The sequence below is a fragment of the Limulus polyphemus genome, unplaced genomic scaffold (genome assembly GCF_000517525.1).
Source record: "Limulus polyphemus unplaced genomic scaffold, Limulus_polyphemus-2.1.2 Scaffold147, whole genome shotgun sequence".
Taxonomy (NCBI): Eukaryota; Metazoa; Arthropoda; class Merostomata; order Xiphosura; family Limulidae; genus Limulus; species Limulus polyphemus.
The window spans coordinates 542,560-551,004 of record NW_013665757.1 but is presented as its reverse complement, the minus strand read 5'-3'; the positions used below and the strand labels follow the sequence as shown (position 1 = coordinate 551,004).

General features: G+C 35.3%; 1 protein-coding gene across 4 annotated transcripts in view; it reads right to left on the bottom strand.

Annotated features, from left to right (window-relative positions):
* The window catches only part of LOC106475522 (la-related protein 4B-like), a 101,361-nt gene extending 96,426 nt beyond the window's left edge, over positions 1 to 4,935 (bottom strand). For 3 of the 4 annotated variants that reach the window (XM_013936204.2, XM_022380707.1, XM_022380704.1), the window contains exon 1: positions 4,853 to 4,935. The gene's annotated coding sequence lies outside the window, so the exon portion shown is untranslated. Of the gene's footprint in view, positions 1 to 3,183; positions 3,353 to 4,852 lie in introns of all 4 variants that reach the window. The other variant, XM_022380695.1, reaches the window with a different exon arrangement.
* Positions 4,936 to 8,445: the final 3,510 nt, after the last annotated feature.

The window sequence follows — 8,445 nt, the reverse complement described above, 5'->3', positions numbered from 1 at the left end:
TTTAACAACAGCTTTTTCGTAATAATACCCAAGGACAGATTTGCACTAATTTCGACTTATTTTTCACAGGAGTCTTCCCAACTTTCTTATTCAGATCATATCTGGCTTAACGGCATAATGATGTGATGTACCACAAATAATGCCATGCCTGATCTTGTCCTGGGAATTCCTTGACAGGCTTTTATACAGCAGATAAAGTGCCAAAATTTAGGAGCTGTTTACACCCATGTTAGAGTGATTAAATTAAACTAAAATGGGAATGAGCAATCAAAAGAGAAATTACTACAGGAGATAAAGGGGAATTGGACTTGTGTAACTCATGAAATTTGAAGGAATCGAGCATGACCAGCTGACTGACACTTGACTTTTATCTATCTCTCTATATATATTTCTAGTATTACAAGAATAAGAGTAGTCTACCATTACAACCACCTTTGTACCATGTTCCCATACTATCCTCTATTCTACAGTATATTTTTTCTTCAATATTCTGGCTCTCTCATTGTCTAATCCTAGTTTAAGATTACCCTTACAGATGAGTTAATAGCACTTGCAAACAAGCCAGCCCCTACTCTTCCTTCCATTAACCTTTAGCTTTAACCCCAGTGACCTACTTATAACTGTATCCAAAGCTAAATATAGACAGTATCCCTGACAGATTATGACCCTTTTCTTTAAATGCCTTTTATTAATGTCTTGTACTTAACAATTAGCTCCTTTGGTCTACCATTACCAACATCACTAACCCCTATGTGCACTAAAAAACACTATCAGTACTAGCATCCTTTACTATATAACTTGCCCTGTCAGTTATATCCTCCACTCCTGCCCCTAGATAGCATAAACTAACTCTTATCACCTTACACACTATCTTGTGTAGGTGCCTTAATAAAAAAAATCTCCTCCAACAATACGATATTTATGTTTTTAATTCCCATCCCTAGCTGTCACTTTTATTTATTATTCCCTCTTCAAATTCATCACGTACACAAGCCAAAGGCTGAAATCTGTTCTTTACCAGAGTCTGCATTTATAATTAAATCTACCACCACCAGCTCTATTATTAATGCTTTCAACTTCCCAAAAGTTATCACTATCTCCTGTATCCTTCACATGCAAAAGCTAAATTTCCTCTCCACACCCTGCTGCCACCTCCCACTGTTTATCATTCTCCTTTTCCACCACCTCTACCCCATTCAAAACAGCCTCTATACTGTTAAAGTACTCAGTATATATAGGTTCACTGGGTAGGAGGGCCCTGTATTGAGAAAGATTGGGAACCCATGTTATAGGCAACAATTGTATTATATAAAAACAACTATTAATTTGTTAACAGTACACATTTCTATGAATAAACAAAAACACTTCCTTCATAATAAATTCTGTAATAACTCTGAATAGCAATAAGTAGAGCAGGGTGATTAACTCAATCAATTAATTAATTACCTATCAGCATTCATTACATCAGTTATTTAGTGTTAAGTAAAATAATCAATTAATCAAAATTAGGACTAAATTGATTGTCACAAAAATAATCAGCTAGTGTTTACAATTATTTCAACTATCTAGTAACCCAAATTACAACTATTTAATTTCAGAAAAATTATCAACTTATCAAAATTAAGTTTCCAATTTTTACTGTTTGAATATTCTAACTATCCAGTAATTAAAACAGTCATTACGATTTTTAATTATTATTTTTGATTAATTTAAGATTGTTCATCTTAATTGATTGGTGTCACAATTCACAAAAGTAACCAACAAATTGAAATTAGTTCTGATTATTACTATTTTTATTTATTCCAACCATCCAAGTAATAATAATTTTGTCATTATGTTTGTTTAGATTAAAAGATTAACTGTTTTATCTATTATATGCAACACTTTACAGAAAACCACATGGAAAGGCACCTTTCAGAGCTGAATAAAGTCTAACCTATTGGAGCCAGAATGGATTAATAATGTGTTCAGAATTAGTCCCCATACTGTTTACATATGTTGGAGGCCCCCTCCAGAGGTATGTGCAAGTGAACTAAGAAACAAAGTTGGAAAATGCATTTTCTAGACAAGAAAAAAAAAGATTAACCATTTAACAGCTTCAGATTCAAGTTTACTTGTGATCTCTTCACTTGGAAACCACTTATTTTATCTTAAAAAATATATTTTGGATTAAAAACTCTAAACTGATAAATAGCAAATATTATTATTATCATTATTATGTTTATCTCTACTTATTGAAATATGTTCGGTTTCTTCATTAAAAACAAAGAATCTAACATATTAATGCTTTCAAATTAAAGATACCATTTTATTTCAGACATCTGAATGTATTAGAAAACACCAGTGCAAAATAAATAAATCCAGAGCATTCGATATCACAAGTAACATGATTTCATTAAAAGTTTTTTCTAAAGATTACTGTTTACAAAATTGCCATTTTCCTTTTAATCATTGCAACATTATTATATTTTCTCAGGTCTCAATTATTTGTAATTGAAATTGTATTAAACAGCTAGAGAAAGTTCAAAGCTCCTCTTCCACATTACCTTTAACAGTTGTTTTAAGTGCAACAAATTAAATGTATGCTACGTTAATAATGACAGTTTGGTAAGCAGTTCTCATTAAATACATATTACACTCATATGTGTATGACAAACTAAAAATGTCTATTCCTTTTTATCATGATGCAGCATTTGTACTGTACAACAATCCTTGATTTATAATTTGTGTGTAGGTTTTCTGTAACTTTTAAACTTTATTCACTGTATAATCCTTCTTGTCATTTGCTTGTAACCTTTAGGACAGTAGTAGGAATTGTTAAGTTCGCTATTTGCAATGTTCTTAAGCAGTTATTCAGTATTTAAGCACATTAAGTATTTTTCATAATAAATATGTTATTTGTAGGGCATAACATGATTATTATATTGCCTATTAAAATTTACCCCCCCCCCCTCATTTTTGTTAGGAAAGTGTGGGAATTGCTTGCTACTTGAAAATTTGTATTTGCTTTACATTTAAACATAAACATTTTAACATGTCCCCATTCAAGTAAAAGGTACTGGCACTGTTAAAAAAGTGGATTAGTGTTTTTGATATAGAATATATGAAATGAATAACAGAATTTAATCATGCTACCTATTATAAGTTATACTATAAGTTATAGTACTACAAGTTTTTAATTACCAAAAAAGGTACTGCTATAAGGTGACCAGACATCCCAGTTACTCAACATCCTTTTGGGGATGCCTATGCATTCCAGTTTTCATATTTTTGTAAGTTATCTCCAAGGTATTTTATGCCTTCATTGCAAAGCAGAACAGGGCATATTGGATTCTCCCTGTCCATCTCAATCCTGTGGACAAAACATTTCAATACTGGAAGGACAGATTTTAACCAAACTTATTCAACAAGTACTACATAAAACATTCTAGACTTCATCAACTTTGAAGGTCATGGGTCAAAGTGGAGCATAAGTGTTTAATAAGGTCAATTTATGCTTGTTTATACTTATATTCAGTACACTAAGTCTCTGACATCTATAAATCAACAGATATTTCTTTTAACAAAGTAGGGAAATTACCACATAGCCTATGTTACTTTCTCTAAAGATGGTAATAATGAGGCTGCAGCAGACAACACAATGTCACTTTTGCACATGTTACTGACCATGTGATTTTGCACTTCTCAAAGCAAGAAAGTTGAATGCACTTGGTAATCATAAATAATATTCAACATTAAACATTTGATTTTCAAGTCATGAAGCATTTATTTAAAGTAACTCTAGGATGAATACTTAACAACAGTTACTTAGAATTTTGCAACAAACTTCTGGTCAACAAGTAACTCAAAACAATTCACTTGTCAGATAGGTATCTCTAACAGCAACAATAAAAAAAACATCCTTTTCATTTTATAATAATTATTGTTTACATAATTATTTATAATTTCCCCTAAAAAAGGAGGGGGTTCCAGTTTTAAGATCTGAATATCTGAGTGCATCCAAGATTTATTATTTGAAAATTGAAAATCTGGTTTCCCTGTACTGCCATGTGTAAACTGTAACTGTGTAACTGTAAGTGTAATGCTGGGATAAACATTAGGCCAAAAACAGTTTCTAACTTCTAAGTTAATAATAATGCATTTACTTTTAAAGAAATTTTAGTTAAAGCTAATTAGGAAAATAGAAATACAACATGCATATCTATGATCATTTGCTTACGAAAAATAAAACCAAAACTAAATATATTATGACGTGCAGTTAGGCTTAAACGCTACAACTGCTTATCGATGCTGGAAATAAAATTTCAACCCTACACTACATTAGGCTAAACCAACCTGTCCTGTTCCAGGGTCCTGCGATAGCATAACGATGACTGATGTTTTTGAGTCACATACAGAAGCTTTTGTAATTGTAATAAATCACATATTCCTTAAAATATCACTACTTTAGTGCTTACTTAAGGCGTTTTAATTCTACATATATATAATACACCAGTAAATCTTATCAAATAATTAAGTTAGAAATAAAATAAATAGCACATTCTTAATATTTGGAAATATATATATTATAATAGCTAGGATTAAGAAATCTTAAAAATGTTAAACTTTAAATCCCATACTAACATAGTATTAGTAATAAAGTAGCTTTTAAGAGTCCCGTAAACGTGATCATTAAATGATTAATGAGAGAGACTTAGTAATAGTACTAGTAGTAGTATAACAGTAACACATAAAAACTTGTGTAATATAATACTGCTTATTTAGAACATACATTCATTTGTTATTATCCCACTAATTAATTCGACATCCATGATAGAAAACACGAATAAAACTATAAAAATGTGGAACTTACGCTGTTACACTCCTTAAAATCGGAATCCTAACTTTCTGCCCCTTCCTGAACATGAAATAATCCTCACGAGTCTCGTTCAGTACTACTACCCTTCGCTGGCACCAATTACGCCCTGCTACGAAGCGCTCAGTATCGCCACCTTTACACCGCAAAATCAAATGCTTCAGAATTTTGTTAACTTGTTGCTTTAATCAAACATTCTTGAAATACAATCTTACACGGAGATAATCACATGCACATAACACAATACATCACCCAATTCTTGCATTATTGATATTATTATATTTATCATAAATTTATCTTTTTTTTCTGTATATGTGCAAGTTTCACATAACTCGTGGTCCAGAAAGCCAAGATAGCCATAGATTGTTTGTGTGTTTGGTTTGAATTTCGCGCAAAGCTACACGAGGGCTATTTGCGCTAGCCGTCCCTAATTTAGCAGTGTAAGACTAGAGAGAAGGCAGCTAGTCATCACCACCCACCGCCAACTCTTGGGCTACTCTTTTACAAACGAATAGTGGGATTGACCGTCACATTATAACGCCCCCACGGCTGAAAGGGCGAGCATGTTTGGTGTGACGGGGATTCGAACCCGCGACCCTCAGATTGCGAGTCGAGCGCCTTAATCACCTGGCCATGCCGGGCCTAGCCATAGATTATAGAAAAACCTGGGAACATTTAGACAGGGCCGGCCTTAGGGTGAGGCCACTGAGGCAACCGCCTCAGGCTCTGCACCTCAGTGACCGAGTCGATTGTATACTTCTAATATCCACACTTGAGAACCTAATCCTGAGTACTCGCCCCAGGCCTCGCACCTTCCTAAGGCTGGTCCTGCATGTAGAGCTGATTGACAAGCTGCTAAGTACACTTTGTTATTCTGCTGCCCTAGTGCAGAGATATACGTCTCATCAGATTGTCATGATTCCTTAGGGTACCTACAGTTATGTACCTATGATGTCGAAGACATCTCAGTTAGATGATAGCTAGGAAGTCATGAAGGAAATGGTATGACCACGATCACAGAGTCACCTGAACGAGGTGAAGCAGATCACTCTGCTGATATTCAATGAAGATTTGTATCATTTTCTTAACTGTTTCAGGTAGATAATTGCTTGGAATGATTATGCCTGGTTCTGAATTCAAACAGTCTGGCCCTAGACTCCATCAATGCATTTGAACGAGCACAGACTGTGGGACCGCAAAACATTTATCACTGAGTCTCACCAGAGTTTTGACCCTTTGGAAAATAGAGCAATTATCAGACCAAATTCAAGGATTAGAAAAAGGTTTCATACAAAGCTTAGCCACTTATGTGGATGATCTGTGCCATTTGGATGGCAAAGTTTACCCTGCAATGACTTCAGTAGATCATGAGGATATCCTCGTTGACAAGTTTGAGGGAGGACTACTCAGTGGGACAATGCAGTATTACCTAGATGTGAGAGATCTTCTCACCTTTACTAAGTGTAACTTTGAAGTGGTAAAACAGGTAAAGAAGGGGCCTGTGGAAGCAGCTGAAATGACTTTACCTCGCACAAACCATCATACCCAGACACTCACATAAAACCAGGTTCGAGCCCAGTTGAGATTTAACCAACCACTCACATATCTTGGCATTGTGATGTAACCACACTGGTATCCAGTGAATGGGCAAGGTTATCCTAGTTCTCCCATGGTTTACATGTCATAACCTATGTTTCTACTGCCTCTATTAGGATGCTATCCTGGAAAGGAGGATTGACATAGCTGCTTTGATGTGAAACGTTGGTTCATTTTTAAGGAAACTCTCCATATATTGCTAAGCAGGAAGGTAGACAAGGATATCATTTTCAACTAGTGGTGCAATGGGTGCAGGAGATCCAACAGCAGGCTGTGGATACACCTGTTTAAATTCTGGGAAAGTAAAGGAGCCCAAGTCAGGCTTGTCCACTGACTTGGGAGAGTGCAATGAACAGTTTGTACCACAAAGCACGGTGGTCAGCCTATCTGTCTCAGGGCTAGATAGATCTTGGTATGTATCTTTTAAAGTACAAGAACGAGAGATAGAGCTCTTGATTCATGCAGGAATTGTTAAAATACTGGTGGAGCTCACAATATGTCAGACACTCTTAACAAAACCGCCAGTCAGACTAGTGAACACGTATTTCAAATAAACTAGAAATGGATGGAGAGGTCATGCTCCGACAATGTATTGTAGGTTTCGCTTATCGAATAAAGGTGGTTATTACCAATCTCAGTTCTGGCACCAATATCCTTGGGAGGGACATACTGTGGAGCTTATCAGTCAGATTTGCCTGTGCAACCAGTGAACTGATGTTACATGTTACAGTTATCCAATGTCAGCCAGATCGATTCCAGGAACAGCAGAATGCGCAAGTGTATGTTTGAGAAAAAAGTCACAGACCACTCATGTATATAAGTGATGTTGTGTGGCTTACTACAGACAAAGTTTAGTGTATTATTTCCATGTAACACAGTTATAGAGCCCATGCATGAAAGTTGCTGTTTCCTGTCCCAAAAAACAAGCAAAATTTTCTAGGACAGTTATATGTCCGAGGGGGGATGAAATCTCAATGTTGTTCTGTAATTATGAATGATCTGCTATCTAGCCACACAATGGGATAGTCATCAGCATGGTCACTAAAGTAGAAGTAACCAATGTTAGTGATAATGCTAGGGTTGTATATGTCATGCTTATCCAAAAGTAAATATACATATACCAATACATCTTAGATCACTAGTTGAGGATTGTCTGGACAATGTAGACTCAACACAGTGGCAGCAACTCACTAACTTGTTGGCATAATATGCTGATGTATTTATTAGATCAGACTGCCAATTAGGTCAAGCAACAGTCACACACTATCACACAGATATAGGTGATGTATGTACAATCAAACACCTGCTGTACAGTCCTCCCTGGAGCATTAGAGATGTATCTCGCAGTGAAGTATAGCAGGTGTTACAGTACAGAAAGTGCTTGATCATCTCAAATAGTGATTGTCAGGAAAAAGAAATGCATACCCATAGATTCTGCATTGAATTAAAATGCGTGAACATGGTAACTCTCGTTGACATATTTCTATTTTTATAAATATATGTCTGAATGCATTGGAAGGAGCCTGTTGGTTCAATACATTAGACCTAATATCTGAATACTAGTATGTAAATCTGGATGTCTAGAGCAGATAAAAGGTTACTTTCAGCATGAGAGAGGGCTTATATGAATTTTGCGTCATTTCATTTGACCTGTATAGTGCATCCACTACTTTCAAGAGGCTAATGGAGCTCATACTGAAGGGGCTGCAATGGGAAAAGTGGCTGATCTATGTCAATGATGTAATAATGTTTAGTCGCATATTTGAATATGTAGTTGAGAAACTGACAATGGTATACCTGCAGATAAAAAAAAAGCAGGCTTAAAACTGAAACCAGGAAAATGTGCATTAATGGACACAGAAATGGAATTTCTAAGTCATATTGCGGGTTGCAAAGGAAATTTCATGGACTCTGATAAGATAGCAGAGGTGGAAGATTGACCTTCACCTGTGACCAAATGAGAAGCATACAAGTGGCTTGGTTTCACATCATAT